Below are 12,276 nucleotides of genomic sequence, written 5' to 3' on the forward strand. Positions count from 1 at the left end.
AAAAAGAAACCAAGATACTTACCATTATGTCCTTTTCATTTTAGGAACCTGTCACACAAGGTGGATATCTTCCTGACCTTAGGTGCTTTTATATTCAGCTCAACATTCTGAACTCAGGACTTGGCAAGTAAGTAGTAATGGGATAATCATTCCAAATACTGTTGTAGCAGCTTGAAAAGGCCTCCATAGAAGCAAATCACTAAACTAGTAACAGCAATAGACAACAGAGATAAAAATGAGTACAAACCAGACACCATGGCACTGCCTTTATTCCCAGCTCTTGGTACTTGGGAAACTGAGGTGAGGATTGAACCATAGCAAGACATTTGTTTTAATAAATAGAACCCATAGGGGTTGGAGAGATGGCTCAGAGATGGCTGACTAATCTTCCAGAGGTCCTCAGTTCAAATCCCAGTAACCACATGGCGACTCAGAACCATCTGTAATGGGATCTGATGCCCACTTCTGGTGTGTCTGAAGACAGCGACAGTGTACTCATACATGAAATAAATAAATCTTTTTAAAAAAAGATAAATAAAATCTACAAGACCTAGTTATCGATAATTACTATCTATTGCACATGTGTGTGTACACACACATTCACACACAGAGAGGACCATACTACTGACTTCTATTTTGTTTTTTAACCAAAGCAGTTACAGTGTATAAGACGATAAATCACTTAACCTAACCAGTAATTGTCACTGTGTACAGAAAACATGTAGATTTAATCAAATTGAAGAATATAAAGTGATTGAAAAATAAGCGTTGCTGAGCACTAAGTTTGCGTGTATGCATGTACATATGTGTTAGGGTGTGCTCTGGAAGCTAGACGTCGATGTCAGTCGTCTTCCTCATGTGTTCCCCACCTTATTTTTTGAGATAGTCGTCTTACTAAATCTGGAGCTAACTAATTTTGGCTAAGCAGTTAGCCCAGCTAGCAGTCCTCCCATGCACAGGGAGTATGTGCATGTGCTGTTGCATGAAGCTTTGACATTAGGGACTGGGATGCAAACTTATTTGAACAACATGCACTCAACTGTATGGTGGCTTGCGAGGAAATGGCCCCCATAGACTTACAGGGAGTGGCACTGTTAGGAGGTGTGGCCTTGTTGGAGGAAGTGAGTCGTTGTGGAGGCTGACTCTGAGGTGTCATGTGCTCCAGCTAGGCCTAGAATGAGTGTCTCCTTCTGCTGCCTGTGCATCCAGGTATAGAACCCTCAGCTCCTTCTCCAGTACCGTGTCTGCCTGCATGCTTCTTTTCATGCCCATACTGGACTGAACCTCTGAACTATGTAATTCAGCCAGCCCCAATCAATATTTTCTTTTATAAGAGCAGCCTGGTCCTGGTGTTTTCTTCACAGCAATAGAAACACTAAAACAATAAGCCGTGTTCTCGGCTCCCACTTCAGTTCTATTGATTTCATTTTGAGGTAGTAAGGATCAAAACCAGGAGAGGCAGGCAGATCTCTGTGAGTTGAAAGCCAATCTGCTCTATATAGAGAGAATATACATGAGTGTTTTTGCCTGTGTGTATATACACCATATGTATGCCTGGTGCCCATGGAAGTCAGAAGAGGGTGTTGGAACCACAGAAGGCTATGAGAGGTCATATGGGTGCCAAGAACTGAACCTGGCTCCCCTGGAATAGCAGCCAGTGCTCTTAACCACTGAAGCATCTCTCCAGGTCCTGCTGTGGTTTTTGTTGGCTAGTTGGTTAGTTGTAGTATGATGGAGTCTCTTTGTCAGCCAGCATAGCCTTGAATTCCCAGTTCTACTTCAGCATTTTAATTACTGCTATTATAAGCATATGTCCACATGCTCAGTTTTGAGTACTAAGAATATTTGTATTTTAATTAGTAATTTGTTTTCCTTTTTGTAACAGGGGTGAAACACAGGGTTTCATAAAATGTTGGACAGATAGATATACAGCTTTGTGTGTGCTTTCTTTTTATTTTTTTTTTTATTTATTTATTATATTTAAGTACACTGTAGCTGTCTTCAGATACACCAGAAGAGGGCATCGGATCTCTTTACAGATGGCTGTGAGCCACCATGTGGTTGCTGGGAATTGAACTCATGACCTCTGGAAGAGCAGTCGGGTGCTCTTAACCGCTGAGCCATCTCTCCAGCCCGTGCTTTCTTTTTAGTTTGAAGATATATTTATCTTATTTTTAATTATCTTTTTTTGAAACATGGTCTCACTCTGTACCCCAAACTGTCCTGAGACCATGGTCTCTACCTCAATACCTCTCAGATTGCTGGGATTACATATATGCAGTCAATCTATACCTGTTTGTTTGGAATTTTGTTGTTATATATTCGAGATGGGATTTTACTTCTTAATTATGGTTGCAACTTTATATTAATCAGGCTGGTCCTGAACTCACAGAGACTGACCCATCTCTGTGAGCCTCTGCCTTTGTCTCCCAAGTGCTGGAATAAAATGCGTGTTGTGCCACTGTTCCCTTCCCCACCTGTACTTTACTAAGTGACAAATACCTGTCAGCACAAAGTTTCATAGCCATTATATTATTTTCCTAGGCATTATATAATTATCTGTACCCCGTGGTGCTAGGGTCCAAACCTAGGCTTGCACATGCTAGTACCACTGAGATACATCTCCATCAAACTGTATGGTTTAGAACAAATTTGTTGTCTCAATGTTCTAAAGGTTGCTTCCCAAAATGGAGGCAGAGTTAGGGTCATCCTCAATCATTTCCCAGGCCTCTGATGGACGTTGACTTGTGGCAACATAACTAGTGTTCACATTGATTTCTGTGTCTGTTCTCCCCACCTCGTACTCTTTTTTTTTTTTTTTTCTTTTCTTTTTTTCCGAGCTGGGGACCGAACCCAGGGCCTCGCCCTACCACTGAGCTAAATCCCCAACCCCCCACCTCATACTCTTGTTTGTGTGTCTGTGTGTGTGTGTGTGTGTGTGTGTATGTGTGTCTGTGTGTCTGTGTCTGTTTTTGTTATTTTTGCTATGTGTTCTCAATATGTTTTCTAGAGAGCTTTTTATCAACTACATTTATTTCTGTGTGTGTGTGTGTGTGTCTCTTTATGTACTCACCCACACATATAGAGAGAGGAAGAGGCTTCTCCTCCAGTTGTAGGATTATATAGACTTATGCCAAAAAAATTTTTTTGGTTTATCTCATGTTTATGAATTTTTCCCTACGTGTGTGTGCCATGTGTTATGTCTGCCATGTGTATCAATGTTGGGAACTGAATTAGGGTCCTCTGACAGCATAAGTGTTCTTAACTGCTGAGCCATCCCCACAAAGTTTCTTTTTGAAGGATAGAAAAGATGTCATTTGTTTGTTTGTGTTAGTCTTCGACATAATTCATCCTGCTTTTCAATGCTGTAACTCTTATGCTCCAGCCTCAGTACTACAGGCTGTAAGTGAGCACATGCTAAACTATTTGTGTGCACATGTGTGTGTGTGTGTGTATTAAATACTGATTTCACAAGTAAGTTTATGTAAGAGTGCCTGTGTTGGTCTTCCTATCTTCCATTTGATTTGTATTTTCAGGAATTTCTACGTGGACTGCTCAGTGAGGCATCCTGATTCTTCATCCAGTTCCTTTCCCCAGTGAGATGCGAATGTCTTTCGACAGATTACCTCCATGGTGTAGGATGCTTTTCTTTTACTTCTTGTCAGACTCAACACAGAAAAGCCCTGAGGATGCAGCTGTCCTGTTGACTTCAAGAAGAAAAGAAACAACTGACTTGGGTCTTCTGTAGTTTTTTAATTAGAAAGACACCGTTTGCAAGTAGAAGGAAGATGTTGAATTTGAAACAAGTGCTTAGGTTGTGTGGTGTAAATTGTTTTCTTTTTAAAAGATCCAAACAAGAAGACTGAACAAATACCAATGAGGGTGACTTCAGGGTTTTTTTTTTAAGTCTTCCATTTTTAACACTATTATAAGCACAGTTGAGACTGCAGTGGTAAATTCCAAGTATTAATATAATTTGAGGTGAAAGAAATGTCATCTAAATTCTGGCTCGCTCTTTGACAGACTTCCTGGACAAAATCAAGAAACGATAAAAGCAGAAAGGCATGACACCAGGTTTGATTTCGTGTGGGAGTGAAACCGTTAGAGTTTTATGTGTATAAATCCACATTTTTAAACAAGCTTTTTCTCTTGAAGAAGAAACCTGTTGTTTATTAGAAGGCTTTGGACAGTTTGATAGTCTTACGTGTTTGGGTTTTGTCTGTTTTCCTTTGCTTTTTCAATCCTTCTCAGGAAGAACCAGCCGGGCCTGTGGCTAGTTCAGAGTGGGAAGAAAACGTAGGATGGGGTGATGCTCACCTTGTACTGCCAGTGCTTGGGAGGCCAAGACAGGAAGATCAGATGTTCAGGACCAGCCTGGACATCATGAGACTCAAAACCAGCAAGAAAACAACAGAGCCCAGTAACACCCTCTTTTATATTCCTTTTGTGGAATCACATGTAGCATGTGAGACTTTGGTTTCCCATGTGGCTATGACAGGAAGGGAAGTGGCATATGTGGTCTTTCGGTTAAGGTGATATTGCGGGCCCTGTTATGTAACTTGCCTTCACCTTTGGACTTACAGGAATGAAGGAAAAACTAAGGCTTGGCATATAAATCCTTTTCTCTAAGAAAAGCAAAGTTGTCTAATGTAGCATCGTCAGACTTTTCAACATTTTTACATTATATAGTTGCATTTTTTATAAAAGTATGAATAATTTCCTTCAACCCAAGATGGGTACTTGGACAGATTTTTTTTTTTAGGTGATAATGTAATGTTATACTGAAATTCTGGGACTCAGGTAATTTTTCCCAGTTTGAATTGAGCTATCTTACCAGAGAATGGACCTCAGAAGCAATGGTCCCAGTCCTGAGGTTGGTTCGCTATCATCTCAGATTTGGGATCTGAACAGAACTTCAAGTAAGAGAAGCAGATCCAATAAGAAGTGTGGATGTAGTTGCTAGTCACTGTAGATGTAAAGGAGATTGTGGGGTGGGGGTGGGGATAACTGGAGAAAACTAGTTCCAATAAGATGTAAAACATTCTTTTCTTCCTTAATAATTACGTTATAAGGAACTATTGTGGAAACATCTCCTTGCTTCCCAGTTAATGGAAGTCTATTATATGGGATGCCAGGCGTTTACATGGGAGGGTCCCAGTGTTTGCAACGGCTGCCAGCACAGAAGGAGCTTTAGCTTGGTAGATGAGTTAGGAACAGATGCTGTGGGAGCTGATTCTGGAACAGTTTCTAGGTGCTGCAGTGCTGTGAATTTGAGTCATAGAAACGATCAAAGTTAGGAAATGTTGAACCTTCTTGGTTAGTCAGATTGGACAACATATTTGAATTTATACTAAAAGCTTTTTCATAAATATTTATTATAAATAACCTATTAATGAGAGCAAATAACGATAAAACACTAGAGAAATAACAAGTTAAAGGTAACCTAAATTGCTGGGCTTGATCGCCCACACTTGTAACCACAGTGTTGTGGAGATTGAGGCAGGAGGACTGGCCACAAAGATCAAGGCCAGCCTCAAAATGAAACAAAAATATAACCCCCATTCTTCAAGTGCCCCAACCACTTACATTTTTATTTAGAAGACAAAGCCAGCTGGTGATTGAGAGCCACTCTTAGATGCCCGCCCCAGCTGTCTGTCCTTCACCTTGCCCTCGGGCAGGCACTGCCTACCAGGGAAGTGTCACCCGTTTGCTCCACACCTTGAAGTGAGTGTACTTTGTCAAAGATGCTCCTGCATCCTGCATTGTTAACACCAAATGGTGTTCACAGCATGAGTGGATTCCAGCCCTAGTTGCCTGGTATGTGGCACATTTCCATTTATAGTTTTACATGGGTTTTCTTAAAAGCAGCAAAATTACCATGTTAGAACTGTGCCTCCATTTATAGCCGTGCCTCCTTCCTTCTCCATGTAAACTGGCAGTTTTTCTTTTGAAGTTACTAAACAAAAACGGGGTATGTGCAATATAAATATATATATATATAATGTATATTTTAATACTTGTGGACAAGTGTTACAAGTTGTTTAAGAACAACAAAATCACCAATGTCTTCCATTTTGAGATGTGTATAGTTTTGTAATCAGTAGTGCTTGGTAGCATATTGTAGTGTCATGTTAGGGGTTAGTGCATGAATTTAGTATAATTTTAAACTACGAGATGAAATATTGATAATAACCAGTAGTGTAAAAAGTGTGGAAAATCCTAGACCTTTTGTGTATGAATCTATGGTAGCCTCCCTGGGGATAGGAGATAAAGACCAAAACAGCTAATGTCTGAACAGAAATGTGGGTTCATACTGAGAAACATTGTGCTTGGGGGAATGTTAAGCCTCTAACAGGTCGCTAGAAATAGTTGCCTTTGTAGCTCTTCAGTCCTCAGAGCAAGGCCATGGTTCATGGTTGTCTTGCTGTCTCAGTTTGAAGCTAGCTTGTTCTTGTATTGACTTTGCATTGTATGTCTTGGGTTTATTTTTCCTATTATGTGTCTAGAAAATTTCTGTTTGCATGTCTGAGATGCTATGCCGATTGCTTTGGAATGTTTACTCTGTGGCCATTTCCTTTCCTGATTGCAGCATGTGTGCTGATTGCAGAACCTTGTCAGCAATTTGGAGTATCCTGTGCTTTGACCAGTTCCACCTCTGACTTGGGTGTTGAGTCCAGTCTTTCTCATAACTGATAGCTCAGTGGGGCCCATGTAGGTTGACAAGAAGTATGTTGGCCTCTCCTTTTGCTTTGTTCTGAAAAATAAAGTTTTCTGTAAAATGGAATTTCTACCTCTAAAAGCTGCCTAGGAAATGTGGGAGTAACCATTCTCTGGAGAGTTGTGGGTTGATTGGTTTGGTTTTTTTTTGTTTGTTTGTTTGTTTTTTAATTTGTTTGTTCCTTTTTTTATAATTTTTAGAAATAGAAGTCCTGCTGGGTATGGTGGTGGATGCCAGTAAACTCCCAGCATTTGGGAAGTGGAGGCAGGAAGATCCAGAGTTCAAGGCCATCCTCTGCTCCACAGGGAGTTGAGGTTAGCCTGGGATACATGAGGAAAAGAGAAAGAGAAGCATGTGCAGGGTTTATTAGCATGTATTACATTAGTATGATAGTATTGGATATCCAGGGAGGTTTATTAGCGTGTATTACATTAGTATGATAGTATTGGATATCCAGGGACCCAGGAATAGACCCTCATAGGATAGTAATCACTCTTCACTCAAGTAGGTGGTTAGTGCCTAGGAGAATCTGCTTCTGAGAAGATTTAAGAAACAAAGAGGAAAACTTGAAAATGTAATGCATATAAAGTAGCACAGTGTACAGGAAATGACATTCCTGCTGCAGAAAACAAAAGCCATAATGAACTAATAATATGGTAAAGAGGTGGGATTTTGTAGCAATAATAGTTCCGTATATATGGTGAATTGTGCTCACAAAGCTGTGTGGTTGAGTGGTTGGTTACTGGTTGGGTTTGTGGGGCCCTACAGTTCTATAGAGCTTTGCAAAAGGAAAAACACATCCTAATTAAAAGGCATTTAAACTATGAATGTATGTGAATATATCTGTGAAAAAATATCAACTTTCATATATGTGTTAAAGATCCTATTTTGTTTCTCCAGAGTTTACAGCTGTTGAAATCTTTCTAGTGCTTAATCTGGAATCCCAGTGAAGCCAACCTGTAGGGGTCTTGCTTAAATTGTTTGTATTGATAGTCATTTACTATATAGAATGTTCTATGCTTTATTCAAATAATATAACCTTTATTCATTGGGTTTCTGGCTACTGTTTCAAAAGGAAAAGTTTGTTTTATGTGTGATTGGTGTGCCTCAGGGGCAGGGAGCCACAAGAACTTACTGTTTTTTCCTTGTACTTAAGCTCAAGGATTAAAGGTGAACAAAATGACTGGCAGTACCCAGGCAGGGCGTTTCTGAGCATCTGGTAAATGTGTGTGATAAGCTCGTGGCCAGTGTGCATATTCTTTCAACAAGAATCCAGCAGACTCCTTCCTTATCTGAGATGTAAAATGGAACTAGGACCACTTCTCTCTTCCTCCTTTACCTCATGTCCATTGTGGCCACTTAGCCCCTTCAACATCCCTGGAAAGATCTGGGTCTGTGTCCCTTTGTTTTCCCAGGGGAAGAAAAGTGAAAAAGTAGTTTTATAGATCTAAGACTCTTATTTTATTATAAGCCTAAGGATAGGGAAAAGGCTATATTGAGTGTAGTTTCTCTCTAGATGAATTGTGCTGTCCATGTTAGCTTTTGGGACAACCAAGCAATATTCAGAACACCTGCATGATCATGGAGACGTGACTAATCCAGTTCCATCAGAGATTCCTTTAACAGCCATTTTATGGTTCTAAATGCAAAAATATGCTACAAGATTTTGTGGTCTCAAAATATGTGGTTAATTAGTATTCAGTCTTACTGTAGTCTCTTGTTTACTCTTTATGTACCTGTGATATGCAAAATATGAAAAGACGCTCTAGCCTTCAGGAGTTTACATTCTCATGGTGCTGTAGGTGCAAGCATACCGTCTCTAGTTTATTCAGAACATTGCTTGGCTACGAATTATACCATTTTGGAAGAACCCCTTGGCCAAGAGTTTTAAAATGCAGAGGGCTATGTTGAATTTCAGGGCATTACTGCTTGTGTTTACACTGTTTTAGCTCTGCTCCTCAACCCTCCAGAGAGCTGTTCATTAATACAAATCAGAAAAGAAACCATTCTGCCCAAGTACCCTCACCACCCTCCAGCTCTCAGTAAGTGGCCAAGAAAACTTATTCCATAAAGACTATCACCTCAGTTCCTTTTTCCCAGGGCTTTACACTTATTTACCTTCCAAGGGCCAGGATTTCTAGCTAAGCCTTTTAGAACCAAACAGAAGTCTTAAGTTTAGCTTTTTCATGTATGACTTGTTTTGAAGCAGCATCATAGTAGATAACAGCGTATCTGATTGCATCTCTGAGGAATTTGACTGACATATTTAGTTGAAGCTTTGCATGTATCATTGTTTTATCCCAAGATTCTGAATCAAAGGGTTTGCATGTTTATTAAAACCAGGCCTGATTGAAAGTGTAAGCAATAGTGGCAGGCCCATAACTGATTCTAGAATGCTAACATTCTAATGCATGGTTGAAATTTTTCATTGTTAGGTAGTTACTAGTAATTTTATATATGCATTTATCAATAATGAAGCAATAGATACTTAAACCAATAGCTTGGTTTTATTGAGTTATTTTTATTTTTTAATTAAAGATTATCTTGCTTCCATTGAAAATTGGAAGTACAAGATAAACAAGGGGCAACCACAAGACATTCAAACTGTTAGGAATACAACAAGCAGTGCTCACTCTGTTTCCTAGCTCTATTTATTCCCAAGCATGTTTGCAAATAAAAGATAGACTAAGCATGTTGAACAAGCTGTTGTAATCAGGATGGTGCAGGGTTTCAGAAGAGTGGGAAAACAGGCTAAGTAGAGTCATCATCCTTCAGAAATAACAGTGTTCTGTGCAAAGTAACTAGCTGTGGGACTTGTCTGATTAGGTTTATATAGACTAAGTTTAGGGTTTCTTAAATCTATAGATTGAGCCAGATTCATGGTCTGCAGTCCCTGAGCAGGCAGGAACAGGCAGTCTGGCCCATAGGCAGACTCCAGCATCAGTGTGTACGTACTGCCATTCAGTAATGAGGCATCTGTTCTGGAAGGTGCTGGCTGACTATCTACAAAATCCCCGCACACGGTTTTGTAGAGCTGCAGTTTGGCTGCTCAGATAGTGCCTGTGGCTGGATCTGCAACTGTAGAACTGGAGTTTTCTTTAAATGAGTTGATCAAAATGTGTAACTTGCCTGAAACTTGATTCCTGATGAATAGGAATTTTCTTCTTCCAAAAAAGACATTTATTTGGGTGAATGAACATTGGTTTGTTACAATAGTGAAAGAACAGACGTGTACCTACTGGCAGAACATTTACCTGAAAAATGGGTTCAATTGCCAGCACTACAAAAAAAAACCAATGCTGGTAGTGTAAGAATTTCTTGACTTTGAAATGCAAGTTACAAATGGTTTTGACAAATGATGAGAAGTATTTATAATTTCTGAAAGACCTAAATAGATTTCAAGTAGAACTGATTCACTGGGTTCAGTCCAATTTACATGTTATATGACAGAAAAATAGTTTCAAATTTAACTTTAGCTGTGGTACTTTGCTATGGATGTTGACTAGATTGGAAACTCTCAATCTTCAGAACTGAATTTCTGAGTTGTCAGTGTGATGTTTGCTTTCCACTGAAACACAGGAATTGAGGTGTATGACGTATCCCAAATATAGAAGAGTTCTTTGCCACTTACTGATCCATCTGCCGGCCAATAAAGATGGAAGGCCAGAGTTCTTCCTTCTACTGTCCTCTTCCTAATAGTCACTGAAGTCAAGACATCATTCAGCAATGATTACTGCTGATTTTCCAAACATTTTGACATCTTTGGGAATGGTGTGCTGTATCCTTAATTTAAATGTTCTTTTGTGCTTAGGACATAGCTCTTGAAGAACACTTGGACTCTGGGGCCAGTCCTCATCACTGACACCCTATCTCAAGGATCAGACAAGTATTCTGTCAGGGTGTTATCAGTTCATAAACAACATTACTAGTCCGGGCATTAACCTTACTTAAACCTAAGCATCCTTTTAATGAGAAAGATTAAGAACAGTAATCTACTTAAGAGTGCTGCATTTTCTGCCCTTCAAGCATAGGTGTCACTGTTCACTTGCCCTTGTATTCTATTGGGCCACCAGTGTATGAGGTGATGTTGAAGAGCTTCACTGAATGTTTGAAGCACTACAAACGGCAGCTTCTTAATCTATGCATCTTTGGGAGTTGTGAAGAAATTTGTGTTCTTGGAAAAGGAACTGTTTTGAGAGTCTGAAACTGCACCTGTATGTATATATATTGTTAGCAATAAAGCATGAGCAGAGAATGCACTGAAATTTCATTGTGTGTTGTTACTTTGAAATGGGTAATTTCAGATAATGTAAGTTACAGCGGAGAAAGAAGACTTTCCATGTTCCCTTTTAAAAGTAGGCATTAGGGGTTGGGGATTTAGCTCAGTGGTAGAGCGCTTGCCTAGGAAGCGCAAAGGCCCTGGGTTCGGTCCCCAGCTCCGAAAAAAAAGAACCAAAAAAAAAAAAAAAAAAAAGTAGGGGATTTAGTTTTCTGTTTTCTTTCTAGTGTTGGGCTGGGGGTGAGGTTCAGACAAGGTCACTTTGGCTAGCCTTGAATTCACAGATCCCTCTGCCTCAGCCTTGTATGCTAGGAGTAAAGCTGTATATCACCTCAGTTTTTATTTTGTCTGGGTCTTACTTAGTTGTGGTGGTTTCTGATCCTATTGCCCAATGATAGCATAACCATCTGAAGAGATGGAACATCACGTTTTCACTTCACCGTGCTCGTTTCCCTCTTATGCTTCATGTAAGTCCTTGGTTTCTGGTAAGATTCTAAAAAGAATCATGGTCAAACTAATCCACTAAGTTCTTCCTTCCCGTGAGCAATTTCCAAGTTTGTTTATTTTTCATCTAAGACCACAAGAGATACAATTCCGCGTACATGTGTTGCACTTGGCTCTAAGAGCTGGGTCATGATCCCACAGGTGTTGGGCAAAGGGCTACCAGAGACAGTTTAGTTTGAAAGCCAGACTTTCTCAGGATTGACCTTCACTGTCATGATGAAGTTACAGATCCTTTGGGGCAAACCAGTGACAGCAGCACACCAACCACTTGTTCCACTGTCATCCAGCATCCTTATTTCTGCTCCTGAAGCCCCCTCAGGTACTAAAGTTTGCTTGGACCGTTCTGCTTTGTCTTTTTGTACTTTAGCCTGCACATTTATTCCATGTTTCTGGTACAGGAGTTTATACAGGAAGAATAACACTAAAGCCAAGAGCCGAAGTCATTTTTAAGATATACTAGTTTGGATACCTAACAAGGTTTGTTTGTTTGTTTGTTTTTAAATATTTATTTTATGTGAGTAAACTAGCTGTACTCAAATCAGACCCACCAGAAGAGGGCATCAGATCCCATTACAGATGGTTGTGAGCCACCATGTAGTTGCAGGGAATTGAACTCGGGACCTCTGGAAGAACAGACACTGCTCTTAACCACTGAGCCATCTCTCAAGCCCACCTAACAAGGTTTAACAGTATCTTAAAAAAAAAAAAAATTGGGTCATAAAGTAGCAGATACATTTGTTGTTAAGCCTGACCTGAGTTTAATCTTCACAACCAG

The 12,276-nt window shown here is 39.8% G+C and overlaps 1 long non-coding RNA gene across 1 annotated transcript; it reads left to right on the forward strand.

Annotated features, from left to right (window-relative positions):
* LOC116901815 lies at positions 1-6,784 on the forward strand. The gene is made up of 2 exons (XR_004388025.1): positions 1-127; positions 3,537-6,784. It is a non-coding gene; the product is annotated as an uncharacterized LOC116901815 (long non-coding RNA).
* Positions 6,785-12,276: the final 5,492 nt, after the last annotated feature.

This window comes from Rattus rattus, chromosome 5 (assembly GCF_011064425.1).
Source record: "Rattus rattus isolate New Zealand chromosome 5, Rrattus_CSIRO_v1, whole genome shotgun sequence".
In the NCBI taxonomy this organism is placed as follows: domain Eukaryota; kingdom Metazoa; phylum Chordata; class Mammalia; order Rodentia; family Muridae; genus Rattus; species Rattus rattus.